General features: G+C 45.4%; 1 long non-coding RNA gene across 1 annotated transcript; it reads right to left on the reverse strand.

The window, feature by feature from the left end:
• Positions 1-7,389: 7,389 nt before the first annotated feature.
• On the reverse strand, positions 7,390-12,101 carry LOC102148763 (uncharacterized). Its single transcript, XR_288057.4, has 3 exons — positions 11,758-12,101; positions 7,843-7,991; positions 7,390-7,666 (listed from the first exon to the last, which is right to left on the reverse strand). It is a non-coding gene; the product is annotated as an uncharacterized lncRNA (long non-coding RNA).
• Between the last annotated feature and the right edge of the window lie 6,138 nt (positions 12,102-18,239).

Consider the following 18,239-nt stretch of genomic DNA (forward strand, 5'->3'; position numbering starts at 1 on the left):
GACACTGAGCAAATTACTCCATCTCTCCAGACCTCAGTGTCCATGTAGAAGGGTGGTGATAATAAGTGTAGTCACTAGGTTGTCATAAGGAGAATCTAGATGATGCCTGTGGAGACTCTAACACAGTTTTATATTATATTGCTGCATAGCAAGTGCTCAACAAATGTCGTCTGTTCCCCACCATCTCGTCCTCCTGCCCCTCTTCACTCCTAACCAAATAACTCAAGCGGTGTGGATATTTTGATGCTGATCTATTAAAAGAAACAACTCTTTTTCCTTCCCTACCACAACCCTTGTAATCTCCACCCACAGGACACCATTTTCATCTGTCTTCCTGAGCAGGAGCTCCAAACAATCACATCTTTGAAGAAAGAAACTCCAGGAAGGGATGAGCAATTATTAGAGAAGGATGACCTTTAAGATAAGTCTTCATCTGAGAAACGGACAAAAAAGTTGTGTGTGAGACCTGCTGTTTTGGGGAGCTAGACCTACAGAATACAGTCGAGAGGCAATGGTTCCCTATTCTGGGAATCAATAAGGACCTGCAAAGAGCCAGAAAGGCCAAAGGCATCCCAAGGATTGTGGGTGGGTTGGACAAATAGTACATTCTGGACACAAATGGGTTATTTTCAAAGTTATGTTGATTCCATTGTGTTAAATACAACCTGATTTATAATCAAAACTTAATCAAGGTAGCTTTTAATTATGCTTTTTCTCCCATTTAATGGCTACTTAAATAAAGAAACTATTATGTGAGGACCCCAAAATATTTTTACAGGAAAGGGGTTCTCATAGGTCAATATGGTAAAGTGCATCAAATGCTTAAAATGAGCATACTCTTGGTCATCACTTATACTTCTTGGAATTTATCCCAAGGAAATTCATAAGGGCATGTACAACAATTTACTATTTATTACAGCCGTATTAGTGATATAAAGAATAATAAATATGTTAGATGTGTGTTAGTGGATGTTGTTAAGTATATGAGCATACATGATGGATTCCTATAAGGATATTAAAGATGATGGCATAGAAGCATCTGAACTGATATTAAAAGTTTTTCACTAGCTATTTCTAAGCAAGCTAATCAAGAAATCAAAACAGGTACTCTCACTTTTATATAGATATTATATATTAATATAAAAAATTATCTATTTGTATTTTTAAAATATTAACCAAAGTGTCAAGCAGACATCATTTTGGAATGGGGCGTTATGGGTGATTTTTCTCCTTCTTTTGCTCATATAAATAGTCTGATTTCTCTCCGGGATATATTGGGTAAGGAAATTACTTTAAAGGTTTGGAAACCACCATCCTGTGACAGATGCTTCTTTTTCTTAGGAAGGGTGGGTGAAGAGGGAAAGGCCACAGAGAAACAGGCTTCTGTCCCACCCATTTCTGGAAAGTCCCGTCCAGGCCAGTGCACAGCCTGCCTGGCTTGGACAATGTTTGAGGAAGCAGGGAAGGGCCTGATGTTTTTACCTGTCCTTAGACTGAAGCACAGATGTGGCCACAGCCATTGCTGACACAGCGCTCCTCTGGGCCACAGTCCCAGTCACCGCTGCAGAGCTCAACACAGGTGCCTGCGTTAGAACAGACCAGCTGAAAACCGCCAAGCTTTCGGCACAGGTGCTGGAGAGGACAGCCTTTGAGTAAGGAGCCAGTCCCACGTTTTTTCTTTTGGTTGAATACATAATGTAGTTTATAAATGATAACTCACAGAATAATACTCATTAACATCTTATATATTTCAGTTAAAAACAGCGCAGTCACACAATCCCAATAAAGCAAGGCCTACTTTAATGATGAGGGTGATTGTGGTTGTGGAGGGGAAGTGGAAAGAAACCCCCTTAAATGTCCTCACTTCCCCCTCTGCAGGGAAAGGAGTGGGGAAGGGAGACTCACATTTACCAAACACCATCAAGGGTGCCTGGCAGTCACCCTGCGCAGTGAGTCTCGCTAGCCCCATTTTACAGGTGTGGTGGCTGGGGCTCGCAGAGGTGACTCGCCCACTAGTAAGTACAGAAGGGGGATTCAACCCAGACCAAGCTGGCCCCTAGTCCCAGCTCCCTGTGCAGTCCCACATGCTGAAACTGACCCTGACATGGAGAGCACATCTCCTAATAACAAGGAGTCACTCCTGACCTGAGTGCAGGCTCCCCATTTTCCTAGAGCCTCTAAGGAAGTCTTTGAGGATCAATGAAGTAGGTCCAAGAAGCTGGTGAAGTCCCTGCTTGACTCCTGGGACTTCTGGCAAAACGTACGCAGAGCTCTGGATGAATGTGTGCTGTGCTTGGTTGGCTACTCAGCTGTTATCAGGGGGTTCTCTATGTGATTCTGTCTCTGGACCTCTCTGGGCCTTTGTTTCCCATATATAAAATGGAGCCCTTGGATCCAGCAGGGGAAATGAAGTTCATTCTCCAGTGTCAACTCCAATCCATAGAGATGACTGTCAGATGCTGTGCTGAGAAGGCTGGGGAGCCTTGTCCAGGCTCCAAGAGAAAGAGTGCTAGGATTTATTAGCAATGTCTGAGGGGGTAAGAAGGGGGAAAGGTGGGATGTCCAAAATGTGCTTTCTGACCTTAGAGAAAATCAGTCTTACTCCTCCATATTTCTATTAGCTGTTGTTAGTTTATGGTGAGGGGGTTGAAGAATTCTTGTCCCTGCTGACAGCAGTTTGGTCACTCAATATATCTGTAGATTTCTTACTATGTATAAAGCACAGAGGAAAGTTATTTAGAGATGCAAAGATGTAAGAGAGGATCATTACCTTCAAGAAGCTTAGAGTCTAACAACAGAGATAAGACTTACGTTTAAAGTACTAGAAATAGCAGTTTGTGAAAAGTGTCCTGAGAGAGGAACATCCAAAGGACTAAAGGGGCTCAGAGGAGAGAAGACATTACTTCAAATAGGATTAATCAGAAAAGATGAGTCTTAAAGGACAGGGCAAATCTTCCTCAAGAGAAACAGAAGATTGGCAACATATGTTAGCTCAGGGCAAATCTTCCTCAGCAAAAAAAAGAAAGAAAGAAAGAAAGAAAAATCTGACTGATGTGAGAGATTTCCCTCCACATGGACATGAGAGAGGATGCTTCTCCTTGAAAGGAAATGAACTCTGAATTATTGACATTTCTTCTGTGCCCAGAAGTCACCTTGGTGAATACAGCGAGTGCAGGAGCAGAGGAGGCCCAGGGCAGGGTGGGGAGTGCAGATGGAGAGATGAGCTCTGGAAAAGAAGAGGAGAGCCTGGGAGCAGATGTGGAAGTGGCACTGGAGGTGTCCCCCTGCACTTCTTCATGTGGAATGTCTTGTGCCCCTGCCCTCCCCACTCCCTTCCCCTTCTTCCCATCTTTGTACACTCTGGGCCCTGACTTCCTTCTATCTAGTTCCTTCTCCTGACATTAACACGCCATTTGTTGCCTGGCCTCGCCAATCACCTTGTGAGTTTTGAAGGCAAACCCTGAGCTCTGTGCTGAGTGGGGAGGGCTGCAAGGAGGAGGAAGCCCCCATGTCACGTTGCTGAGTGGGGTCTCCATTGGTGACAACACAGATGAAAGAGATGGGCTGCGATTCTATCTTCCTCCCGCTGAGCTGGGCAGCATGTGGGACCTGGGTCAAGACACAGGGATTTGGCAGCTTAAACCCTGACAGGCAGCGGACCTTTCTGGATGACATGGGCCTGTGTTTATCACTGAGTAATGATGTATTTTCAATCAAGTCTCTGAGCCAAGAGAAATAGCTTCTTCACCTAATACTCAAGACTACTGAAGACTGGAGGGCACTTTGAATGACATCAGAAAATGGGATGAGGAGATGGGGACCTGGTATTTATTGGGCACTTTGTGTGCCTGATTTTACAGCACATGCACACACAAATCTTTTATATATTTACTTTTAAATAATATATTTCAAATACATTATATATGTCCACCCCTTATAGAAATCAAAAATCCTCTCAGGGGTCATCCCCATTACACACAGGAGGAGATCGTAACTCCCCAGGTTATACAGCTTCTTCACTACCCAAGTCTTCCTGACTCCAAATCCATGCTGTCTCCTCCACGTGACACTGTTTATGCCTTTTCCTTCCACAATCTCATTCTCCAGATTTCAGATCCAAACATTAATATTACAGATCTCAGGGCTTGGTCGGAACAGAGACAGGCATCCTCTCTCCTGCCCCTTATCCCACAATCTCCATAGAAATATCTAGAACTCCTTGTTTGGTCACACTACCTGAAATGCAAGCAAGGAGAGATTCTCTTGGGTAAATAAGACTCCTGCCATGTTCCGAAGTGGGGAAAACCCCACATGTGAGTATCACAGTTTTCCTTCCTCCTTCTGCCTTGTGCTGAATCCTCCCGCCTTCCTTTATTATACGTTCTCAGAAACGTGGATTCACCTCTTAACTATAGGTTTTATTGTGTTTTTTTTTGCAAAGCTGTTTGAAAGAACATTCATTTTATAAGGGTGACTCTGGAATGTTGGTCACTAAGGACAGGTCTATTCAACCTTGGCCACAATCAGGAAGGCGAACTCTGTATGAGGGGCAGACTGACTGACCAAACTCATTGCTTCTTCCTGAGAGCACAGCAGATTACAGGTCCCAGCTTTCCTTGCAGGTACCTATGGCCGTGAGACTGGGTTCTAGGCAATGGAATGTGAGCAAAAGTGCTGTGCACCACTTCTGGGATGCACCTCCCCCACCACTGCACCTTCCTCCATTCTCTTCTTCCTGTCGCTAGGCTGAAGCACATACATAGGCAAACAGTCCTGGAAGCCAAGTATTGTTGGTGGTGAATACCACAAGATAGAAGGAGCCTGGTCCCCAAATTCCACCTGAAGGAAGGCTGGAAGCTATTCAAGAAGACCGATTTTGGATTTCATACCAGGGAGAAATAAACCTCAATTGATTAAGCCAGTAAGATTTGGAGGGTTTACTTGTTGCAGCAGCTGATACATACAATGAGAACTCTAATTCGTCCCATCACTTTTGACAATCCCGTTGGGTCTCTTCCTCCTATCCAGTCCCTGGACGCCACCCCTTCCCCCCAGTGCACTCCTAAGGAGAATGGCTACATTCGGGAATTCTAATTTCTTGAAGTCACTATTAATTTTTTCTTAATAATGGTGGTACTGTAGCCATTATGAAATACGACATTCTTATCGATTTAAGGTGTGCCAGCCCATGCTGTAATTCAGATGTAATTTTATTCTTTCCTTATAGGCTAGTGAGTCTCAAGGACTTTGGGGTTACACCAATGTGCATTTGACTGGCACAGGAGAGGGAACATTGGAGAGCCCTGGGATTTTAGCATGAGACTGAAAAAGGGGAGGGTGGACAAATGTCATGGAGTTGGATCAGCTTGACCTAAGTACAGATTCATGGACCACCAATGACTTTTCAATGCATGGATCCAAATATGCCACTCAGAATGCAGCTGTGTCATGGAGCCTTTAGACTCAGGGACATTGCAAGCCACTGTCAGGTGAGACAGTGCTATTCTCATAACGCACACTTAGAGGTCCCTCTTTATGTCTGAAAGTTTCAGGAGGACCCAAGGCCCCTAGCCTCTATTTTAGGGACTGTTCAGTCAGCTTGGCACAGAGACTATATCATTGATCCAGGTCTTTCAAATACTTGGTCCCCCAAACGATAACCAAGATACTCTAACAAATCACTAACCAAGTGTTAGGAAACCCTTTAGTGTCAATTCCTAAGGCCCCAACGCTACACGTGACTCCCACTGTGGGAGAGTGGTAAGTACAACTGCTTTCAAAGTAGTTAATTGGAATTAAATTCCCAGATAAACATACATCCTGCATTTTATTGTTGGAGGTAGTATAGGAAAAAGAGGGGGTTTTGGAGCCATGAAGATCTGGGTTTAAATGCAGGTGCTACTACATCCTGGCGATGTGACCTTGATAGTTAATCTCTCTAGGTTTCTTCATGAAGAATCAGAGGCCCAGAAAACTCAACTCCCAGGGCTATTGTAAGGATAATGATATAATACAGGGAAAATATTTAATATCTGATAATATACCAAATAAAGTATTTTCCTTCTCCTCCAGATGTGTTCCTTATCCTCAGTTAGGTTTAAACTCCCGAAGGTAACAGACTATTCCTTACAACCTCCACAGAGTTCTGGTACTCTGAATAGAATTACGATCCATTTATCACTACCTTGGGTATCATCCTCCAGACCAGATGCCCAAAAGGGCCCTCAGCCACTCTGCTAGCACCTGAGATCATTCATGTTGAGGTGTGCTAGTATTCTATTCTTTGTTCCCTGCACAGAAGGCTCCAGGATGAGGTGACACTCAGGCTACATGAGTGGCATTAGCCAAGTTCCAGTGTGTGGTAGACCATAGGAAGCTTGGCTGGAGTGAGGGGAAGTGGAGGTTGGAGCCAATCACAGGGAAGAGGGAGGCTGCTCCCTGAGGAGAGAATGGGTGTGGGCAGGGGTGAGGAAGCAGAGAAGCAAGTACAGACACACAGTGTGTCTGGAATTTCAGCTGTGGAGTGGCTGGTAGCTGGATTGAAGCATGGAGTCAATACATAGTTGTATGACAAGGGTGGAGTGATCCAGGAGCAGGCAGACACCTATGATACTGGAGGTAATAATTAGAGAAGTGAAGCCCTTGATTAGATAAGAAGCACCCAAAATCATGTGGAGGGGTTGGACTTAAATAGGAGGGGGGATCGTTTTTTGCGTTATTATAGAGGATAAAGCAGAGTCAGTGGGTACAAATAGACGGGGTAAAAGAGGAGGGAATTTTCGCAGACTTACAACTATTCTCCCGAGAAAGGATGTGGTGAGGTAGCCAGTGAGACCCGCATGGTGGAGGTTAGAGTAAGAGGTAGATGAGATGGAGACTTGAGGGAAGAGAGGAAGCATGAAATAGTCATCTTAGAGGGTCAGAAGTGAATTTTCTAGGGAAATGTGGTGAGATTTCGAGGCAGTATTGAGCACCTGGGCTGGTCTTTGGCTTAGGAGAAGGATGAAATAGGTGGAGTGGAGCCATGTTGCCCCAGCCAATCCCAGTTGAATCAGCCAACTTCAGATGCATGAGTGAGTCCAGCCAAGATCATCAGAGTTGCCCAGTTGAGCCCAACGTAGAACCGTTGACCCCTTTGCCAACTCACAGGTCTGGGAGAATGATTGCTATCTTAAGCCAATGAATTTTGGGGTAGCTTGTTATACATTGTTATTGTGACTATAAATATCTCATATAAAAAGTAAGGATAAGGGGGACAGAGAGGATATGGGGCATGATGGATAACGGAAAAGATATAGGTTCCGTGGGTTGGGGTTAAATACCTGTTGGAGGCAGAGGAACGAATGTAAGTGAGCTAGAGTCTTACATAGAAATAATGCTCCAGGTTGGTTAATGCAACAGAAATAATTTTATTCAGAAGAAGGTTAATCTTGGAAGCAGTCACTCCATGATTCCTCACACAATTGCCAGAACCGAGCATCTAAGCCAAAGTTATTTTATATCCTCCTGTCGTGGTACAGGGGTTCCAGGAATAGAGAGCAGGCAGGAAAAGATAGTAGGAAAGCTGTTCTCCTCCAGGGTGTTGGAATAAAGATGACATTTGGGAGTGGTCACTGAAGGAGGCTAAGGTTCATGGCTCATCCAAATGGATAAAGAAGTCTTCCTCCTACAACACAAAGATAATCATGACACTTTCAAGAAATACCTGCTCTCTGCTACCAACCAGCTTTCTCCATCTGCCACCCAGGCTTCAGTGAGGAGGGGGTGGTTGGGGTCCCTTCTGCACTGTGAAGGCCATAGGGACCCATGTTTCCCGTGAGCAGCTCTCTATCTTATACTCACGGCTTAAACAGCAGTTCGGCAGACATGGCCACAACCGTTGCTGCAGCATTTTTGTCCCTTGGGACAAGATGCATCTCCTGTGCACAATTCAGCACAATGTCCAAAAGTTCCTGGAGGCACCGTTGGACATCTTCCGGGTCTTGATCCACCTAGAAAACAAAACAGTCTTCCCAGAACCCAGACTGCCTCTGTAGAAGGGAGTGGGACCTGCTTTTGAGAGAGAGAGAGGGCTGAAGTGCCTCAGTCCCCAGTGGGGCTTTAGCCTCTCCCCTTCTTGACACCCCCAATCTTTTCTCCTCTCTTCCTTGAAGGCACACAGTACTGTTTTGTCCATGGGAAAATGAACTGATGGTCAGCAGCTGCAGCATCCTGGGAGAAGAGGATACTACGTTGTTGCTCACTCCTTTCTTTTCATTTCTTCTGGGCATAGATAATTAAATCTCAGAACACAAAGAGAGCCAGCCTCCCACCAATTCTATGTGCCTTCAGATGCCAATTAACACTGAGTCCCACAGCCTGCCCCTGCTGCCTGTATGAAAAAGAACCCCAATCTTATAATTTTTCTCCCCATTCCTGACCTCCATCCCTCCCACCCTGTTCCCTCTCCACAGGAAAGCCCTATTATAATTTTTTGGGTTTCCTTCTAAACATAGTCTCCATCCTTACCTGTCTATCTGTCTACCTATCTTTCTATCTATCATCTATGTGTGTGTGTTCTGATAATAATTTAAAATTATTTTAACTTAATATTTGGATTAATGTAAAGATCATTGGGACTGTATATTTGGCCTGATACATATTTGGTTAAATTCAAGATAAACATTTGGGCTGTTTTCTGATCTTCTTGTTTTATGGCTCTTCTACATCTGTTTTATTTCTGTTCCTTGTTTTAACATATACTACATAATTTTAAACTAATTGCAGAGATAGGCAATTAAAAACTTGCACTTCCTAGCATCACAACGCATCCTTGTTGATAGGCACACATAATTACATGAAACACTGGTCTATTCATCAGTAATTTACCTTCAATCACAGTCCTCTGTATAATGTCTTTTGTCTGACACACCATTGGTAGAACAAAATTTGGCAGTGAGAAAGCAACATTTGTTACCGATTTTGCATTCCTTTGGCAGAATTGCAACAATATTCTCCCATACCCTGATCCAGGAGACATGTTAGATGGAATATTGTATTGTATCTGCATTTGGAATTTCTTCCTTTGTTGTTACTCTCAGTATTTATTTTCCATCAGCTTGGAACATCATAATGTTGATTGGTGCAAATAATGTATTATTTATGCCATCTGGTTCAATTTAATTAATGCTATCAACATTAGTATTCAGTCTCAAGAGAGGCCATTATGTCAAGAGCTCTCTGCATCAGCTTGTCTTGATGCAGAACCTGCCTGGCCCCTAAGCCCAGGCTCCCTCTGCAGTCTTACATGGTGAAATCGATCATGCCATGGAGAGCACATCTCCAAATTTCAAGGAGTCCCTTCTGACCTGAATGGAGGCTTCTCAGGTTCCCAGAGTCTCAAAGTTAGTCTTTGAGGATCAATGAACTAGGACCAAGAAGCTGGTTAAGAACCCACAGGGGCTTATAGCAAAATATAGGAAGAGCTCTGGACAAATGTGTGCTGTGCTTGGCTGGCTACTCAGCTGTTATCAGAAGGTTCTCTACCCGATTCTGTCTCTGGATGTCTCTGGGCTGATGTTTCCTCATGTGTAAAATGGAGCCCTTGGATGCAGCAGGGGAAATGACATTCCTTCTCCAGCATCAACTCCAATCAGTAGAGTTGGCTGTCTGATGCTGTGTTGAGCAGGCTGGGAAGCCTTGTCCAGTCGCCAAGACAAAGGGTTGAGTAGCAAGGTCTATGGTGTAAGAAGAGGGCCTGATGGGTTGATCACCTATAATTGATTAGCAAGGTCTGAGGGTGTAAGAAGGGGGCCTGATGGGATGTCTACAACACACTTGCAGACCCAAGGGAAAATCAACATGATCCCTCCAAATTTCTATTACCTGTTGTTAGTTCATGGTGAGAGGGTTGAAAACTTCTTGTCCCCACTCACAGCTGTTTGGTCACTCATTATATTCAGTGATTTCTTACTATGTATAAAGTGCTGAGGTAAGTTGTTCAGGAAATACAAAGATGTATGAGAGGGTCATTACCTTCAAGAAGCTTAGAGTCTAACAATGGAGATAAGACTTAGGTTTAAAGTACTAGAAACAAAGCAGTTTGTGATAAGTGTCCTGAGAGAGGTACATCCAAAGGACTAAATGGGCTCAGAGGAGAGAAGAGAAGACATTACTTCCAATGGGATTAATGAGAAAAGGTGAGTCTTGAAGTACAGGGATTTTTTTAAGGCAGAATTGAGGGGAGTGTTAGAGTGTTGTGAGGAGAGAAAAGAAGTCCTACCAAAAGTTCACAGGGGAAAACGCAACAAGGCGAGGCACATGAGGCATGTACGGTACAAAAATTAATGAGGGGGGCTGGCCCCGTGGCCGAGTGGTTAAGTTCGCGCGCTCCGCTGCAGGCGGCCCAGAGTTTCGTTGGTTCGAATCCTGGGCGCGGACATGGCACTGCTCATCAAACCACGCTGAGGCAGCATCCCACATGCCACAACTAGAAGGACCCACAACGAAGAATATACAACTATGTATCGGGGGGCTCTGGGGAGAAAAAGGAAAAAATAAAAAATCTTTAAAAAAAAAATTAATGAGGCACTTGCACAACCCTGAGAATGAAAACCTGCTTCAATTTTGCACCTGAGGTGCCTCATCTCGTCACTCCACACCCTGAAATACAAGGAATCCAGGGGAAATGGCAAATGGAAGGCTGGAGAAGTGTTAGGGAAGAGTTGAAAGTTGAGCAAGAAAGTAGGCTGGAGACAAAGTTACAGCGTATGGATCTTGAGGACACGAGGAGAGTGGATTTCATTTGGGAGGCCAAGAGAGGGATATGGTTGCAGTTTACTTATGAAGATTATTCTGGCAGGAGAGCAGAGAATGGACCAGGATTCAACAAGCAGGCAAACTTCAGAAGGAAGAGAGGGGCAGGGAGAGCATCTGGGAAGCAATTGCAGTGGCCCAAGATGGGGAAATCAGGGCTGGAAATACAGTGTGGCCATGGGGGTGGAGAGGAAGGAACACATGCAGGAGACAATTACAAAGAATGCATAGCATTTGGCAACCAGTTTAATGTAGGGGAAGGAGAGCGAAGAAGGGAGAGGAGTAAGAGTTGAAAGTAATAATCTTTAAGGAGAAGAAAAAGGTCCAGTGCAGAGAATCCAGGAGAGAAGAAAGTTTGAAGATTGATGAAGTGGGAAACAGTGTTGGATGATACAGAGGATAAAGACTTTGGCTCCTGAGGAGATTCAAGAGATTTGTCCACAGGACCTGGGAGAGAAGTTTCAGGAGAGGGCTGGGGGCAGGAATGACTACGGTCAGTCTTCAAGGGGTTAAGGAATGAGTTACGGGGAAGTAAGGGCAGAGAATTCAGTTTAGTCCTTTGAGAATGTTGGTGGTAAAAGGAAAAGAAGAGATTGAGATGATTCATGTTTAACACGATATAGAAAATGTTTTCTCTAAGTGAGTCAATCTATTTGTAGCCAGAGACAAAGAAGCTGGTGGAGAGGGAGACGCAGGGGAGATGAAGGGTGGCTGATGAGGTGACAAAGGGAGGAGTGAAGAGTTCAGATGGAGGGGTGACCCAGGGAAAGGAGGGGAGAAAGTGGAGGCAGAGGAAGAGAGATTCTGCAGTCAAGGTGGGTCCCTGCAATGGCTCATTGATACCAATATTTTTCCTTCCCTCCTTTCTTCCTTTACTGCCCCTGCACACACTGGTCCCTGATTGTCCTACTTTCTGACTCCCTCATTCAAAGAAGAAGGGGGTTGCCTTCTGCTTGGACTTACCCAAGGGGTGCTTCCGTTCCACTTGAGCCTGAAGCTCCTGTACCCCTAAGCTGAGGGTGATGAGGGTCACAAGGAGGAGGAGGCCTCCCAACTTCATGTTCTTGTTGGAAGTCTTCAGTGAAAATGCAGCAGGGCTGAAAACAGTGGAAATTTATGCCCTTCCACACACTGTGCTGCGTTACAAGGTCAGGGCTGGGAGGGACTAGGGACTGTGGGAGTCTCAGCCCCGCCCAGAAACTGACATTTCTGGAGATCACACACCCAACCCCGTGTGTACCCTGGGTAATGCCATGTTGTTACCTAAGCAAGTCTCTGAGCTAAGGGAGCATCCTCCTCTGAGCAACAAATAAGACTCCTAAACCAGGAAAGCCTTGGGTGACTGAGAAAGGGGTGGGGGTGAGCACTAAATTTTATGATATACTTTTATTCACTGATTTATTTTTCAACACAGGTGACAAAAGTCTTCTCAGGGCCAGGCACATGCTAGGCATGAGGAATATGTCCTTACAGACATTACAATCTAGGAACTGAGTGCCGGCTAGCAAGGGAGCAGTCCACTCTTTCACAACCCCCCTGCCTGCTCTGAGCCCCAGCGCCTCTGGAACTGATGGCAGGACAGGCAGCAGGAGAGCCAGCAGTGGTGCTCCTAGATGCAGGTGGTGAGGAAGTGACCTCGGTCTATTTCTGGCTTGGTCTGATTCTCTCTATTGCTGGGCACCCAGGCAGGTCCGGTGGTCTTTGCCGATAAGACACATGTAAGTTTCTGGGGATGGAGTTGCACTTCATTGTGTCCGCCTTCATTTCTGAGAAGCCAAACTCCCGATATACATGTTAAGTTCTTCCAGGATGTCTGTCTTCATGCAGCACTGGGGTGGGAGTGGGGCGGGGCTGCAGTAGCCAACCAGCTGGGGCGTGAGATTTCATTTCCCCCTTCTTGTAGGCACTCCCCATCTAGATGAGTGATTTTCTGAAGCACACACTTCCCTTGGTTTTTTGGAGGAATATGCCCTCTTCACTCCCCAGTGGCAGCAGGAATACGGGGAGGCACGTTTAACTTTTGGCCGTGTACACTGTGTCCCATAATATGTCTTACTTCGTGTGACATAAGTATGACTGGGCTGGTTGGGAATGGCAGGACCAATTTTCAGCCTCTTTCTAAGGTACTCTGGAGATGGTTGGCTTCTCTTTGGAAAGTGAGGGACTTGATGTTTCAGCAGGGGCCCTGGTTCCTAATTCTGGGGAAAAGATTCTCCTTGTTATGCTTCATTTGTCACGCTCCCTGAAATGCTACCATTTACAGATCCTTTTGGCAAACAACTGACATCATACATTGGCAATACCCCTAGGTGGGTTAAGGGGTACCATTATAGGTTATTCATAAAGCAGTTTTGCAAAATGCCTTAACTCAATCCTGCCTATTCCCAAGCTGAGATTCTTAGGTATCTAATTTCTGCAGTAGGATCAGAGCCAGAAAGAAACTTTTAGAGATCCTAAACACTGGAAAGAGTACTATAGTGATATTCTCCTATGTATGTCCAGGTATTCAAATAATGCTAAAAATGCTAAATGTTTTTTGAAATTGCATCAACTCAAAGGCATGTTGAAATTCAGTTTGTTCTTTGTTGATGTCCTCTTTTCTCATCTTATTTTGGGTCCCTGTTCTGCTGGAGGCTTCAGCACCTGCATCGTTGTCCATTGGGTTACTCAGCGGGGAGCGGGGCCCTCAGAGCCTGGCAATGGGGCCCAGCCGCTCCCTGCTCCTCCCTTGCTCCTCACCCCAGATCCCCAACCACCCAGGCACTCCGGGCTGCTCTATTGCTGCCCCTCGTCAAGGCTTTCATGCTTCTCAGCCGCAGTTCAGGCTGCTCCTTGAACTTGGAATCCCTTTTCCCTTTCTTTCTCTGCCCTATGTAACAAGGCTCAGCGCCAATGTCACCTCCCAAAGTTCCCTCAACCCCCGATCCTAGGAGAGTTAACTTTCTTTTTGTACTTGTCTGGTCATAGCACTTAGCACACTATATTGTAATTAATTTCTTTAATTCTTTCTTTCTTTTTTATTGAGGTGACATTGGTCTGTAACATTCCTGCTCCCCCTGAGAGCCTTTGCAAGGTGAGGGCTCATTCTCAGTAATGACTAGTGAATAATCAGCTGCTCCAAATACCAGCTCTGCAGCTCCCTGTGCTCTGAGTCTAGAGCATGAGTCCGAGGTTGAGGTGACCGGCAGGGACCGCAGGGTAAGATCTGGGACCATGAAAATGTTAAGCGTGTGTCCTCCCACCTAGACGTCTCTGTGCTGAACCAGACCTAGAGATGTAGCAGGAAGAGTCTGAGCTCAGGAGCCTGACCCCTGGGTCAAATCCCCACTCCAAGATAGTAGCTGTGGGACCCTGGACAAGTCACTGAACCTTGTGAGGCTCTGTGTCCTCCCCTGTAAGATAAAGATAAGGATAGTACCTGCCCCCCAGTGTTGGGGTGAGAATTCAATGAGATAATTATATTCAGAACTCAGCACAATGCCTGGGAGAGAGCAAGCACCCAATAAACGTTGCTGTTCTCAGGATTATTGACAGTAATATTTTACAAAGGACTTCTTGCTTATAACTAATGCAGCAGGTTTAAGCCTCAGAGTCACCACTGTGTGACCTTGGATAAGTTGTGTCCTCTCTCTGCACAGGATTCAAGTTTCCTCACCTCTGAGAAGAGTTGTTGGTTTAAAACTGCACTGAAGTGAGAGCTTTCCCTTCACATGGACACAAGAGAGGACGCTTCTCCTTTAAAGGAAATGAATTCTGTATTATTGAGCTTTTCTTATGGGTCTAGAAGGCACCGCAGTGAATATAGCAGTGAATACAGCGAGTGCAGGAGCAGAGGAGGTCCAGGGCAGGGTGGGGAGTGCAGCTGAGGGGCAAGCTTTGGAAAAGAAGAGGAGAGCCTGGGAGCAGATGCGGAGGTGCACTGGAGATGTCCCCCTGCCCTTCTTCATGTGGAATGTCTTGTGCCCCTGCCCTCCCCACTTCCTTGCTCTTCTTCCCATCTTTGTACACACTGGGCCCTGACTTCCTTCTATCTAGTTCCTTCTCCTGACATTAACACGCCATTTGCTGCCTGGACTCACCAATCACCTTGTGAGTTTTGAGGGCGGCCCCTGAGCTCTGTGCTGAGTGGGGAGGACTGCAAGGAGGAGGAAGCCCCCATGTCATGTTGCTGAGTGGAGTCTCCTTTGGTGACAACACAGATGAAAGAGATGGGCTGCGATTCTATCTTCCTCCCACTGAGCTGGGCAGCATGTGGGACCTGGGTCAAGACATGGGGATTTGGAATTTTAAGCCCTGACAGGCAGCTGACCTTTCTGGATGACATAGGCCTGTGTCTACCACTGAGTAATGATGTATTTTCAAACAAGTCTCTGAGCGAAGAGAAATAGTTGCTTCACCTAATACTCAAGACTACTGAAGACTGGAGGGCACTTTCAATGACAGGGGAAATGGGGTGAGGAGACAGGGACCTGTCATTTATTGGGCACTTTGTGTGCCAGATTTCAGAATGCACACATACACAAATCTTTTATATATGTATATAATATCTGCACCCCTTTAAAGACCAAAGTCCTCTCAGGGGTCATCTCCACTCCACACAGGAGGAGATCGTAACTTCCCAGGTTATACAGCTTCTTCATTACCCAAGTCTTCCTGACTCCAAATCCATGCTGTCTCCTCCACATGACGCTGTTTATGCCTTTTCCTTCCACAATCTCATTCTCCAGACTTCAGATGCAAACATTAATATTAAAGAGCTCGGGGCTTGGTCGGAACAGAGACAGGCATCCTCTCTCCACCCTCCCCCGCAGTCTCCACAGAACTATCTAGAATTCCTTGTTTGGTCACTCTACCTGAAATGCAAATAAACCTTGGGTAAATAGGCCTCCTGCCATGTTCCCAAGTGGGGAAAACCCCATATCTGAGTCTCACAACTTTCTTTCCTCCTTCCACCTTGTGGGGAATAAAGCCTTCTTTTATTATATGGTCTCATAAATGTTGATTCACATTTTAACTATAAGTTTTATTGTTTCTTTTGCAAAGCTGTTTGGAAGAACATTCATTTTACAAGGGTGACTCTGTGAAATGTTGGACCACTAAGGACAGGTCTATTCAACATTGTCCACAATCGGGAAGGCCAGCCTCTATATGAGCGGCAGACTGACTGACCAAACTCATTGCTTCTTCCTGAGAACACAGCAGATTACAGGTCCCAGCTTTCCTTGTAGGTACCTATGGCCGTGTGACTGAGTTCTAGGCAGGGGAATGTGAGCAGAAGTGCTGTGCACCACTTCTGGGGTGAGGCCCCTAACTCCCCTCCCCGACCCCAGCACACTCCTCCATTCCCTTCTTCCTGTCGCTAGGGTGATCACATACATAGGCCAATGGTCCTGGAAGCCAAGTATTGTTGGTGGTGAATACCACAAGATAGAAGGAGCCTGGTCCCCACATTCCACCTGAAGGAAGGCTGGAAGCTATTCAAGAAGACCCATTTTGGATTTCATACCAGGGAGGAATAAACCTCAATTGACTAAGCCAGTAAGATTTGGAAGGTTTATTTGTTGCAGCAGCTAATACATACAATGTGAACTCTAATTCATCCCATCGCTTTTGACAAACCCTTTTGGTATTTTGCACCTATCCATCACCCCCTCACCCTGCCACACACACACACACACACACACATATACACACACTGCTCTCCTAACAGGAGTGGGTAATTTTGGGGAATTCTAATTTCTTGAAGTGACTATTAACTTTTCCTCAATAGTGGTGGTAGTGCAACTGTTATGGAATACCACGTTCTTATTGATTTAAGGCATGCGAGCCCATGCAGTGATTCAGATGTAATTTTATTCCTTCCTTACAGGCTGGTGAGGCTCAGGACTTTGGGGTTACAGCACTGTGCATTTGATTGGCACGGGAGAGGGAACGTTTGAGAGCCCTGGGATTTCAGCATGAGACGGAGAAAGCGAATCTCAATGAAGATGAGAAAAAGGGGAGGGTGGACAAATGACTTGGAGTTGGACCAGCTTGAAATAAGATTCATGGGCTACCAGTGACTTTTCATTGCGTGGATCCAAACACACCAGTCAGAACCCAGCTGCCTCCCCAGGCAGCATCACGTAGCCTTTAGACTCCAGGGACATTGCAACCCACTGCCAGGGGAGGTGGTACTATTCTCACAACCCTTAGAAGTCTCCTCTTTATGTCTGAAAGTTTCAGGAGGAGCCAAGACCCATTACCTCTATTTTAGGGACTGTTCAATCAGCTTGGCACAGAGACTGTATCTTTGATCCAGGTCCTTCAAGCTCTTGGTCCCCAAACTTTACCCAAGATCCTGTAACAAGTCACTAACCAAGTGTTAGGAAACCCTTTAGTGTCAGGTCCTAAGCCCCCAACACTGCACGTGGTTCCCACTGTGGGAGAGTGGTGAGTACAACCGCTTTCAAAGTGGTTAATTGGAATTAAACTCCCAGATAGACATACATCCTGCATTTTTATTGTTGGAAGTAATAGAGCATAGGAAAAAGGAGATTTTGGAGCCACGAATATCTGGATTTAAATTCAGCTTCTACTATACCATGACAATGTGACCTTGACAATTAATCTCCCTAGGTTTCTTCATCAAGAATTAGAGGCTCAGAATGCTCAACTCCTGGGGCTGTTCTAACAATAAGTAAATAATGTAGGGAAATTATTGTTCACCTAATAATGTATCAAATAAAATATTTTCCTTATCCTCCAGATGTGTTCCTTATCCTCAGTTAGGTTTGAAACTCCCAAAGGTAAGAGTCTATTCTTTACAACATCTGTGAAGCACAGGTACTATGAATAGAACCACAATTTAGTTATCACTACTTTGGGCATGGTCCTCCAGAGGAGAGACCCAACAGGGCCCTCAGCCACTCTACTAGCTCCTGAGACCATTTGTGTTGGAGTGTGCTAGCACTCCATTCCTTGTGCCCTGCTCGGAGGGCTCCAGTGTGAGGTTGACATTCACACTACATGAGTGGCATTAGCCAAGTTTCAGTGTGTAGTAGACCGGAGGAAGCTTGGCTGGAGTGAAGGGAGGGGGTTGGAAACAATCAGTGTGAACAGGGAGGCATGCCCCCTGAGGAGAGAATAGGAATGAAGAGTATTAAGGAAGTGGAGAAACAAGTACAGACACATCGTGGTGACTGAGATTTCAGCTGCGGGGTGGATGGTAGCTAGATGGAAGAATGGAGGCAAGGCATAGTTGTATGACAATTGGAGTGATCTGGGAGCAATGGAGACATCTATGATACTTGGGGTAATAATTAGAGTAGTGAAGCCCTTGATTAGATAAGAAGCGTCCAAATATAAGCGGACGGGTTGGACTTAGGAGGAGGGATGGTTTTGTCCATTATTACGGAGGAGACAACAAAGTCAATGGGTAGAAAGGGATGGGGACAGAAGAAGAG

Source organism: Equus caballus, chromosome 11 (assembly GCF_041296265.1).
Source record: "Equus caballus isolate H_3958 breed thoroughbred chromosome 11, TB-T2T, whole genome shotgun sequence".
Classification (NCBI taxonomy): Eukaryota; Metazoa; Chordata; class Mammalia; order Perissodactyla; family Equidae; genus Equus; species Equus caballus.